At 34.3% G+C, this 13,055-nt stretch overlaps 1 protein-coding gene across 2 annotated transcripts in view; it reads left to right on the top strand.

The window, feature by feature from the left end:
- VPS13B (vacuolar protein sorting 13 homolog B) overlaps positions 1–13,055 on the top strand; it is a 1,012,351-nt gene that overhangs the window by 678,757 nt on the left and 320,539 nt on the right. The window lies entirely within an intron of this gene.

The following is a 13,055-nucleotide window of genomic DNA, read 5'->3' on the forward strand; positions in this document are numbered from 1 at the left end:
CATTGCTGAAACTTCTAAGATATAGCACAAGAAACATGGTATAATTTTCACTTACTCAGATAGTATACAGGGACAGGGCCTCTTCTGGAAATAAACTATTAAGAGTACTATGGGAATATCTTCAATAAATAACTTTCTAGCACTCATTTCCCATGCTCAGTAAAGAATGGACATAATCATGAAAGTTGAATGCCTGCCCAGAATTTTAATTTTGAGCTGGTATTGTATGGAAGTCTTGCATTGCAACTGCAGAACATATCTACATAGAGAAAAGAAAACTGCTTTTTAGAAACTCTTTTTAGGCAAAAGATTCTTTTAGTAGTTGTCTCTCTTCTTCCATTAATCACATAAAAAGCCTCCTACTATAAAGTGCACTTGAATAAAACTATTTGAAGATGTTGCTTTTTGCTTGTGTCATAAATTCTGTAACCATCCCTGGGATTCTTTACCTAAAGTAAAGAGTGTGCTTTAGCTATTTAATTGTTCATTTCAGTAGTTTTTTTCTTGTTTTCTCTTCTTTAGTTTGTTTGAATATAGTGAAGACTATTTAAGAGTTTATGCTGAATATAGATCCTGTAATTATCATCTTTTTTAACCTATAGTTTTATTTTGAACAGTATTCTTTTAAATTTTTAAAAGAAAAAAGGAAACAATAAGAACCATGTATGCTTCAAAGGCAAAGACTTTTGACTTTTTCAATATACATTAGGTATTTGAGAAGAATGGAAATTATCTGACATTAAAAATAAGTGGGGTTAAATATATTCTCTATTACCTTTTTAGTGTATTATTTTATTATTATATTATATTCCAAGGAAAATAGTATTTTATTTACCCTATTTTCTTATCACTTGTATGTATATGTATGTAGAAGAAAATTTCATTCATAGCTTTGTGGAGTTTTTAGGGAACCTATAAAATTTTCAAGTTGTGTAATTAATTATTCTCCTACACACTTCCAACTGAAAATGGAATGTGTGTGAATGAGTGAGTGGATAGAGTTGTAGAGGTCATTTGTAACAATTTCAAATATCTTTTCATCCCTGGAAATAAAAGTGATTGCTTTATCCCAACCTACCCATCCTCTTTGAAATCCTCTGCCCCTTTTCTGGATACTACTCTTTCATTCAAATAGCAGATATTAAGTATTGATTATATGCTGGGAAATGTTGATATAAAGTCATAAATAAAGTTGTTCCTGCCCTCCGGGAGCTTATATTCTATTGTGAAAAATAGCCTATATGTAGAAAATTACATACAAAATTATTTCTAAGAGGGAGGCACTAACATCCTAAGGGGGGGAAAGGATAAAATTCCCATTGAAGGAACTATAGCATTTTTTAATTACAAAATTTTATACACACACATACACACACATTCCTGAATTGTCCCCAAACCTTTCCAGATTGTTACACATCATTTCTTGGAATTAGAATCTAGCTGTCTTTCCTTTGAGAAATGAGAAATGGAGGGTGGAGGGTCTGACCAAGTCTGTAGGAAAACTAAAGTAATCTTGATGGCCTATCGACTTGAGAATTCACCAGTTCAAGCCCTTAATGACCTTAGCTTACCTTCCTGTATTCCTCAGTTTCCTTATTCCATCTAAAAAAAATTTAGAAGGCTTCATTCAGTGTTTTCTAATGGGCAACCAGCTGACTTTTTCTTAAAATTTTTCTAACAAGTTTAAAAATATTCAACTGTACTATTTTCTGCCTCAACTTCAGGTTTATATTATTTTTGGTTTTTAAATAACTGCAAAAGGCCCCAAGCAACTGCAAAAGGTGAATTACTGTTGTTCTAGCTGAGCTAATAGAGAATGCCATTTCTCTGACCCTTTTGTGTACAACTTAAGTCCCATCCTGGTTATGAGAGCTGTCTTTTAATAGGTTCATTTGTAAGTACTTCCATCTTGTGCTCAGAAGGTAGCCTTTTTTAAAGAAGAATTACCAGTGACATGGAAGAGTCAGGTACTGGGATAGAGAAAAAAATACATGATAAAACTTGAGAATAAAGAAGAAAAGGATATTTGGGGTTTTTTATTTGTCTAGGCAGGTGGTCATGCTGCCTTTTTAAATTCATGCTCTGGGTAATTTACTGCATATTTAAACATGATGTGTTTCTTTCTCTTCCATCTATATAAGATAAGGGAAATTTGGACATAATAATTTTTTTCTGAAATTATGAAAAGTAGGCTTTAAGAGGCTGAAAAATTAGAAGTGCAGACTAATAACTATTTGGCTTTGCCTTCAAAAGATGCTATTTTTTGTTCACCTATATTATAATTTCATTTTCATTCAATTTTTTAGCTGAACTATTATTTTTCTGATTCCATTATTTGACTTGTTAATTAGTTATTCAGACACCAAATATTACATAGGCTAGTCATACTAAAATTATAAGATAAAGTCTAGTTGAGAGAGAGCATAAGCAACTTAAAATAGGACAAATATAATTAAATTCTAGAATAATACAAAGGCTGTTTTTGTAATTAAAAGGCATAACTGGAAATTGTTAAAGGATAGCCACCTTTTTATATTGGCTAATACAAGATACCACACTAAAAATTGTTAAGTCTAATGGTTAAAAGGCTTCACCATCTCTTTCCTCTCTAGCTGATTTCCATGTATCACACATTGTATTACACAACCCAACTTCATTTTTATCCACTTACATTTCAGAAAGAGAACAAAAAATAATTTTTAGATCTGATGTGGATGATTGTACTTAGTAGAAGATGCTTTATCATTCTTGTGCTTCAGCTGAAGACCCCTAAATCAATGAAGGTAGTAACATAAGTAATTCCATGTTTTTAGAAAATATCTCCATACTGAAGAGAAGAAATAAATTTGACCCTTTTGTGGAACATACTTCACACTATTCCTTAGCTTTTGAATATACTGGTATTTAATCTACATAGAGTGACTTGAAATTTCACAAGTCAGAATTTTTTTTTTTTTTTTGGCTGAGGCAGTTGACATTAAGTGACTTGTCCAAGGTCACACAGCCAGGAAGTGTTAAGTCTCTGAGGTCAGATTTGAACTCAGGTCCTCCTGATTTCAGGGCTGGGGCTCTATTCACTGAGCCACTTAGCTGCCCCAACTCAGAATTTTTTTTTTAAAAATGTTATTTATTTGAAGCAAGTTCTACCTTGTCAGGCAACCCCCCCATCCATTTTTCTCTTGAGAATAAAACAATTGAGAAGAACAAAAGTGATTGAATGTGAATGAATGAAATACATTAGTGAATGAAAACAAATTTCCACATTAGCCATGAGCTAAAAATATTTATCTACATTCTAAGTCCTTCATTTTTCTATCAGGAGTTAGGTAGCAGTTTCATCATTAGTCGTCTGGAATCCTGATTAGTCATTATGCTGCTACCACACATTCCCTCTTCATTGTTTGCATAGATATCTCCTGGAGCTCCCTGACTAAATGAGATAACTTTCCCTAGAGGTGCTTTTCCTTCTTCTTTTCTCTTCCCATCTCATTCTATTATTTTCTTTAGATCATCAAGAAATACCAGAACTACTCTCACTTGAGACACATGTGTATGTCATCTCCCCATATTTGAATATAACCAGTTTATCCTTTTATAGTTCTTTGCTATTGTTCATATATCAGAGTCACTATGACTGAATTTCTTTTTATTATTTTTATTGCTTTATATTTACAAAACATATATTCATGAATAATTTTTCAACATTGACCCTTGCAAAAACTTCTGTTCCAACTTTTCCCCTTCTTCCTCCCATTCCCTCCCGTAGGTGGCAGGTAGTCTCATACATGTTAAATATGTTAAAGTATATGTTAAATACAATATATGTATACATATTTATACAGTTGAGTTGCTGTAAAAGAAAAATTGGATCTAGAAAGAAAGGAAAAAAACCTGAGAAGGAAAACAAAAATGCAAGCAAACAATAATAAAAAGAGTGGAAATGCTATATTGTGGTCCACACTCATTTCCCATATTTTTCTCTCTGGGTGTAGATGACTTTCTTCATTACTGAACAATTAAGAACTGGTTTCAATCATCTCATTGTTGAAGAGAGTCATGTATGACTGAATTTCTTTATCAGGATTTGGTCTAGTACATTTTCTAGATCTGTTTGGAAAAGGTGGTGGAATAGAATTCACCACACTGCTTCTTAGGACATCCACCATCTTGGTGTACCATCCTCCTGAATATATTTTGAAAAGGTTTCTTTACTCAAATATTTAAAAACTTAGAAAATGCTTCACTAATAATAATTCAGTAATAAAAAATTTCTTCAGCAAGCTACAAAGCAGTACATTTTAATGTGATTTATTAGAGGGAGAAAAAAATATATGAATCAATTTCATTTTTTACCAGACAGTAAGCCAGTTCAAACTTTGGTCAATATATACAAATTTATACAGATTGTCTCAGTGGATTAGGGGAATCTAGTGTAATATAAGGAGCACAGACATCACAATCTGAAGGCTTCTATGCCCATATTTTTCAGTGAAAAGTAGGGAGATATTGCAGAGGAGTACACTACATGATTTGGAAAGAGCCTTGGCTCTGCAATCAGAGAATCTCAATTCAAATTCCACTTCTGATGTGTCTACTTCACTTCTCAAGGTGTCAGGGTTTTCATCCATAAAATGAAGAGTTGGGCTAGTTGCTTCTGAGTTCATTTTCAGCCCTCAATCTGGGTTCCTTTGAACTTCATTGAAAAGAGCATCCTCTTCTTTCCTATTTTCTCCTCCACTGTATGGAGTATTTACAATAAAGTAGGAATTATAAGTGAGCTAAGTGTGAAGTGGAGTTATGGGTGATACAGAGTCTAAGGAAATCACTAAAGTTAAGAAAATACCTAAATTATTTCATTTAATTATTGAATCCTTACTACATACAAGGTGCTGTGCTAGGTATTACAAGATGTACACAAGTGAATTAGATTAACAGCTTTGCATTTAGAGTCTCATAGATTGAACCAACTCCTCGGTTGATTGGTTGGTGTTCTTCGATCTTGAAAAGGACCAAAGGACATCACCATGTTACAGTTAAGTTACAGTGTGCTTCACCGTGGCCTATCGGAATAAGATGAGCTCAGATGCCACAGATTGGACATTTTGGGTAGACTCTCTGACTTAGTGCATTTCACATTTCTTCTGAGCTACTTTGATTCTGTTCTGCTCATAGGGCACAACACCTCTGACATGGTCCTATCCCAGTGTCTTCCACGTTGTGCCATCAGTTCTAAAGTTCTTAAGAGAGTCCTTGAGTGTCTTTATGGTGCTTTTTCTGACCACTTGTGAGCACTAGCCCTGTATGAGCTTTCCATAAAATAGTGGGGTTTTTTGGCATGTGTACTTTTGGCATTTGAAGTATGTGGCCAGCCCAGTGGAATTGTGCTCTCTGCAGTAGAATTAGAATGCTTGGCAATTTAGTTCAAGAAAAAGACCTCAAAGTCTGGTATCTTATTCTGCCAGGTGATCTTCAGAATATTCTTAAGATAATTCAAATGGAAACAATTCAGTTTCCTGGCATGGCAGTGGCATTGATGGTAAATTCTTCAACTTGAAAAAAATATAAATCAAAACTAAAGTGAAAGACTTGATTAAAGTTGCTGTTTGTTTGCAGATGATTGTGCATTCAGTTCAGCCTCTGAAAATGAGCTGTAAAAAAGTATGAATCAGTTCTCTGATGCTTATGCTAATTTTGGCTTAACAATTAATACCAAGAAAATACATGCAGCATTGGCATGCTGTCAAGCCAATTGATACATGGAACTATCAGTTATAGCAAATGGAGAAAATTTAAATGTTGTGGATAAGTTCATTTACTTTGATCATATACTTTCCAGGGATGTCCACATTAATAATAAGATTGAATTATATTTTGCCAGAATTGGCTCCGAGTTTGAGAGGTTCCGAGGAAATATGAGAGAGGAAAGGTATTGAGTTGCTTATCAGACTGAAAGTCTACAGAGCTGTTGTGCTGACCTCATTGTTATATGTTTGTGTGTTATGGGCCAGAACTCTGAACTTGAAACAAAGGATGCTTACAAGGTACTAACTAAGTAGAATTGATGAGACAATGGTTATCTAGTTTAGTATGGTTCAGTATGATTGATTTAATCTTACAACAGATAATGGTTTCCTAGTGATATAATGATTAGTTTATACTCAGTGTGGAGCATATAAGCAGGGACTGAGAGCCACAGAGGACACACTACAAGCTCTTGAAGCCAAAGAGACAGAAATTCATTTCACCTTCAGTCAGGCTCCTGATGGCTGGTCTGGCCTCCTGCACTTCCTCCAATGAAACCAAGACTCCTGAAGGCCTCTCCAAAAAGCTGCCCAGCCCCAGGCAAGGAGACAATAAAGGATTTGGACTTTAACACCTAGCTACTCTTGTGATGATTACTGAACTGAAACAAAGGCTGCTCCTAGAGACCCCCCAAAAAACTGAAAAAAAAAATAACATTACATCTGGGAAACCTGGACAATATACCAGCGCCATGCTAGAAAATTGAGCCAGTTTGAATTATCTTAGAAAGCTTCTGAAGATCATCTGGCAAGAGAAGATACACCAGACACCAAGATATTGGGGTTCTTCTACAACTAAAGCCTCATTGGCAATATAGATAAGTATATCAGGAAGTCTAATATAAGGCAGAATGGAGAGATTATATGAATTGACTTTAGATCATTCAGTCCTAGTACAAACTTGAACCCAGGTTTTCCAGACGCCTGACTCTCTATTCCATTATCTCACACCATCTCTCATTTTAAAATATGTGTGAATTCTTAATCACCTTAGAAATCAAGGAAATTAACTCTAAAATTATTTTGAATAGAACTTCATCCATTATAGACAAATATTGATGCACATGACTATGATAATTTTAAAACTTTATGCTTTGATGTGTGCTGCCTGATGCAACTGGTTAATATAGAGATCACATTTTTGACATGTATTTTGTTTCTCTTCAGAGACACCTGCATAGATTACTTGTAACCAAGCAATAAACAGAGGTCACTAATAAAATGTTCACTCATGCGTTGCCTTAAATGGTCAAGAGGATAGGAGGAAATACCTTGAAATTGAAACCTGGAAAAGAAATTAAGTATTTTACCTTATGTCCTTCTCTAAAAGGGGAAAGACTTGGCTAGAAACAGTCAACTCTCACACCTGTGTCAGGATTTGGGTTAGTTCCTGTTCATGTCAAAGATGGTTTATTTTCCTGCTCAATATTATCTTGTGATTGAGGAAAGTAATACAGTTTAATTACCACAGAGCAGAAGAGCACCAAAAAGGCAATAAACCATTAAATTTTTCAACCATGCCAGTACTTCACAGGAAATTTTGAATTTTTAAAGTCTCCATTAAACTGTCTTGTCACCATTCATGCTTCATGTTCAAACAAGGAGGTGCCTTAAGTGTGTGATTTTAAATATCTACAGAACCAAAAGATTAGTTTTAGGCATGTAATGAAGATTCTGCCTTCCAGATATGTGCTTTATGCAAGAAAGTATTTGACAAGAGAATGCAAACATTAGATAAAAGTTAGAATACATAAAAGAGAAAACTAAGGAAAATATTCTATATTTGGCACAAATTGCATCATTTGGACCATTGAGCCTTTGAGAAGTTTTTTAGTTTTTATTTTACCCAAGGTAATTCTGCTGACTTTGACCCAAAAGCTCATTGTGGAATCCTGTTTCTTCTTGAATAAAGTATATACCTTTCCTACTCAGTTCTGAAGGAGTTATGACTAGGATCAGAGTATAAATGTTTTTCCCATCTGCTGCTTCTCAACATAGCCAAATAGAGAATATAATAGGATCATAAAGTTAAGCATTTATGTAACAAATAGCACCACTTTATCACCATCATGACAATAATGTCTTCTAAAGATTTCTAAGATGTAAAAAGTTTTAATGTTTACTTTCTAATATCATCTATAGTATTCATTATTATATTGATATAATTTAACTTTGAAAATAATGGCATTTATCCCCAGCATCCTCTCCAATATGTAATGAAAATATTACATTTTAATTAGCAAGTATTATAATCATGAAAAAAAGTCAGTTGAAGTAGTAGTAGTCTACTGTTCCCCTGATAGCTTTTCCATATCAATAGAACTTGAGAATCGTGTTGGATGAATACCTCCTGTAGTGCTTAATAAATGATTGTTGATTTGACTTCATTCAACTTGGAGAATGTCAGAAAAACATGAATGGAGGAGAATTTTATGGGATTGGAGGGCATTAAAGAGTTCTCACATCTGTGAGTTCACAGATCCATCAATGAATTGGCGAATCTTGGAACTAATCTACTGTCTTGAAAAATATGCTTTAGTACTTTTATTTGCATTCATTTTAATATCAATACTTTGTAGTCAAATATCCATATTTGCTCCTAGGAGTCAGGGCCTAGATCATATCTAATTCAGTTCATTCCAGCAAATCTGTACTATAGAAACCTTATCTGCCCTAGACCTAAGATAATATTTTATACCTTCTGGTCAATTTGTAAATATTTATTATTGGTGTCACTGTATCATCAATGGTTGATTTTTTAAATTTAGAAGTAATGGCACAGTTGGTAATAGGGAAAAAATTGATCTGGGTTTTGTAAGATTTGGGCTCTAAATTCAATTCTGTTGTATGACTTTAGCCAAGTCACTTCATTTCTGAATCTAATTAATATTATTAAGAAGTAAATGAAAAGGCTGACCTTAACTTTTCTACTTTGCTACTTTCTTCTGTTCCAAGAATAGTCTTTGGAATAGAAATCATTTAAAAATAAAGATTAGCAATGGTTAAAAAAAAAAATCTATTATAAAAGAAGAAATGTTTAGGAGCATCGAGTTGCCTTCAATGAGTTCAAGTTACTAGGCCTAGGCAAAAAGTTAATAGGTCTTATTATATGTAAGCTTCTGTCAATGATTTTTTTTTAAAAATTATATTGTATCTTTTTTTTTAATCAGCAAAAATCTGCCCTCTTTCCACTCTTAACTTCCACCTATTCCTATTGAGAATGAAAGAAAAACAAAATTCCTATTACAAACGTGAATAGTTGAACAAAACAAATTTTCCTCTTTGGCCATATCCAAAAAAAATAATATGTCTCATTCTGTATCTTTTCATCATTAGTCTTCTGGAATCATGATTAGTTACTACACTGATCAAAGTTTCTAATTCCTCAAAGCAATTTTTATTTATTTTATTGTTTTCCTGGTTTCATTAACTCCACTCCGCATCATTTCATACTCTTCCCAAGTTTCTTTGACACTATCTCTTTCATCATGTCTTATAGCACAATGCTATTATATCATATTTATATGTCATAACTTATTCAAATGCGTACTTTTTCAGATGCCCATTCTTTGCTACCTCAAGAAAAATTATAAATATTTTTGCACATTTTTTGTTAGAATTTGTAAGAGTTTATTTTGCTTAGGACTAATCTGTCTCCTAATATTATCCTCCATCTACCTCTTTCCCTTCTCTGCCTTCTTTCCTACTATTTTCCTTTTTTATAAAATATATTTTTTCTGTACCCAATCCTGTGAGCATGAATTTTTCCCTCCTTTGGCCAGTTGAGATAAAAATGATGTTCAAATGTCAACAATTCTCCCTTGCATCTCCTCCTCCTTCTTCATATAGATGTCTATTTGGTTTGGGTTTTATTTTTTTAATATGTTTATTAATTTAAAATTTAAATCCAAAATAGAAAAGAAAAACAAAAAGTAAAAACATTGTCATATTCACATAGTAGAATGAGAGGATTCAAAATATTTAACAATGAATTTCCATTTCAAGAAAGTATATATAATAATAGAATACATTGTATTCAAAACTGTCCATCTTTGCTTTCTTGTAGGTTTTCTTTTGTTCTCTGCTATGTATTTTTTACTTTATTCTTTTTTCCCCCCTTCCTTCCCCCCACCTCCTCCCAAGCAGGCTGCAGTTAAACATAGATATATTTATGTATGTATTTAGATACATACATACATACATATATATACATGTACATAAATACCTATAATCATATATGTATATACACATATACATTTATATGCATCTGTGTCAGATTGTGCTACATTTGTTTGCAGTTGTTTCTCTGAAGTTGGATACCATCAATCGTCTTAGTTCCAAGTCTTTCCATATTTTTCTAAATCTACTAATTCATTATTTCCTATGCCAATATCCCAACCTTACTTGTTTTGAATAGTCTGAAACAATATTAATATGACTGACATATAATATCCTTTTCCTGTTTTTCTCTTTTTGATTGAATCTATTTTAACTTTAACTTTGTCTGAAATTAATGATTGCCATCCCTGCTTTTTTTCCTAATAAATTGTACTTCTCATCATTATTATTATGTTGGTCTGTACCTCTTGTTTCCTATCCCTGCTGATTCTTCTACTTCTCCTGCTAGCTTGCCTTACTATTTGTTTACTTCCTCCCACCCCAGCCCAAGGATTCCTCCCTTATTCTCTCCCATCCATCAACCTTTCCCTTCCTCCCACTCCCATACATACCCTTCTGAGAATATCCCTAGGTATGTAGTGGATTTGAATATTCTGACCTATGTGGACAAAGGGGGAGGAGGGAGGAAGAAAGGACCTCCAGTCTTCCCTATTCTCACAGTAAACTGTTTATGACTGGTTTCTTTCACATTTGCCTGTTCATTTTTTAAAAATAAGACTTTATAAGTTGGGGGATTGGGGAAATGGTGCCTCTGTCCTCAGGTCCTACTTTAGTTCGCCCTTCCGGCCTGGAACTCAAAACTAAGAACTTCTCCTTCCTTGTATAACTATTAGCACCCCGAAGCATTCCTGCCCCACTGCTTCTTGCACTCATGCTGCATGTACTGGTTCTTTCTGATCCAGTTCTGAGTCTCCAGCACAGCTAAGTTCTGGCATTCCATCTTTTCCAACTCAGAGACAGATTCCCTACACTTCTAAGAAATGGAAGTTCTGTGGCTGGGACCAAGGCTACCTCCCAATTTTGCTTACCACAAGGCTACCTACTGATTATTTCAGTGGAACTAACCTGGATTTTACAGAGTGTGCCTCAGTCGTTTGGTCTTTTTTCAGATTTTCTTCAATTGTGCAAAGGACCACTGTTCTGCTCCTACTCCTATTTGTTTTTAACTGCTTGATCACTTTAGATGTTATTTTGTCTCATTTGTGGGGGACGTCTGGATTTGAATATTCTGACATAGTCTGCAGTCTTCCCGAAATCCTCCATAGATGTCTATTTGTATATCCTAATTACATAAGTTTATTTTTCCTAATGTTCTTTTCCCTCTCTTCATCCAAGCTACCCATATTCACTGTATTTCTCTTTCCTCTCTCTCATTCTTCTCAAGATCATCAGAACATGATAAAACTTGATCCCAGGACTTTTCTAGAGTCCTTCCATGAACTTTGAAATGATAATATTCAGAAATGATATGTATACCATCTCTCCATATTAGAATAGAATCACTTTATCCTTGTTCTCTATCATTGTTCATTTGCATTTCCTTTTTATGTTTCTCTTAATTATTGTATTTAAATTTCATATCTATATGTTGCTCTGATCTTTTCATCAGGAATGCTTAGAAATCCACTATTTCATGAAAAGTCCATTTTCCCTCCATATAATATTCATTGTATTTAGTTTTGCTGGATAAATTATTTTTTACTCTAATCCCATATTCTTTACCTTTTGGAATAAAATATTCCAAGTTTACTGCTTACTTATAGCATTGTCTACTAAATTGTGTGTGATCCCAACTGTGACACTTCAGTTTTTGAATTCCTTTTTTAGCTGGCTGTTTAGAGTATTTTTTTCTTTAACCTGGCAAACCTGAATTTTGTCTATAAAGTTCCTGGGAATTTTTACTTTGTTATTATTTCTTTAGATGATAAGTGGTTTCTTTCAATTTCCATTTTACCTTCCATTTGAGCAGGGTTTTTTTCCCAAATATTTATTGAAATAGAATGTCATTTTTTGGTCGTGGCTTTCAGATAATTAATAATTTTTATATTTTTCCTCCTAAATCTATTTTTCATAACACTTGTTATGAGATACTTTGTACTTTTTCTTTCTTTATTTTTTCAGCCTTTTGATTTGTTTTTTGATATATTTTTTTTGTTTTTCATGGAGTCTTTAACTTCTGTTTTGTCCATCTAATTTTCTAGGAGTTTGATACTTGGACAAGCTATGTACTTCTGCCAAGCTACTAACTGTCCTTCCAGTTCATTCTACCAAACTCTGATTTCTTTTCCATGTTCCCCCCTGTAATCCTCTCTTTATTTATAAATGTACTTAATTTTTTTTTCAACTCTTGTTTCATCTCAGGAATCCTAATTAAATCTGTACCTGAACTCTGTTGTCTGTTTTTTGTTTGTTTGTTTAATTTTTTGAGGCTTTCATTGGAGATATTTTGTAGTCACTCTTTTCTTTGTACCTTTAGCATTCCTCACCATAGTAGCTTGTTAGATTAGGATTCTTTTTTCTTTGCTCAGTCTTCTAAACTACTTTCTGGCTTCAGATTTAATCTTAGGTCCAGGTTCTTCATGTTTCTGAAGGGAAGGTCCAGGCTATTCCACTTGCTGTTTTCTTGGAATACTGAGTATTGAATAGTCCCTGAATTTGGGGGATAGCTCAGACTGGGGACTGCAAGCTGTCAGTGTTTTCATAGCAGTTTAATTCAAGGAAGAGTGTGACTATCACCCATCCTGGTCTGAGTTTTGCAGTGCTTCGACTTTGGTTCGCTTTTACTCAACATCAGATTGCTGTTGGACCCTTCCCTTATCAACCACCTGAGCAGTTCTCTGGGCTCAGATTGCCAGGACGCAGACTCCCTTTAGGTCTGAGATTCCTGCCTTCGTTGTTCCTCTTTAGGCTTGGCTCGCAGCTGGAAGCGAGGCCCCCACCCTCCTCACCATCTGAGCCACCAGGCTCTGTGGGCTCCTTCTTCTCCCCCTCCCTGACTCTCCACCCCCACCCCCCTGCCACTCCTGAGAACACGTCTTCTCCGTCTGCCCGGGATGTGTGACGCGAGTGTGGGGG

The sequence above is a fragment of the Antechinus flavipes genome, chromosome 1, assembly GCF_016432865.1.
Source record: "Antechinus flavipes isolate AdamAnt ecotype Samford, QLD, Australia chromosome 1, AdamAnt_v2, whole genome shotgun sequence".
Lineage (NCBI taxonomy): Eukaryota > Metazoa > Chordata > Mammalia > Dasyuromorphia > Dasyuridae > Antechinus > Antechinus flavipes.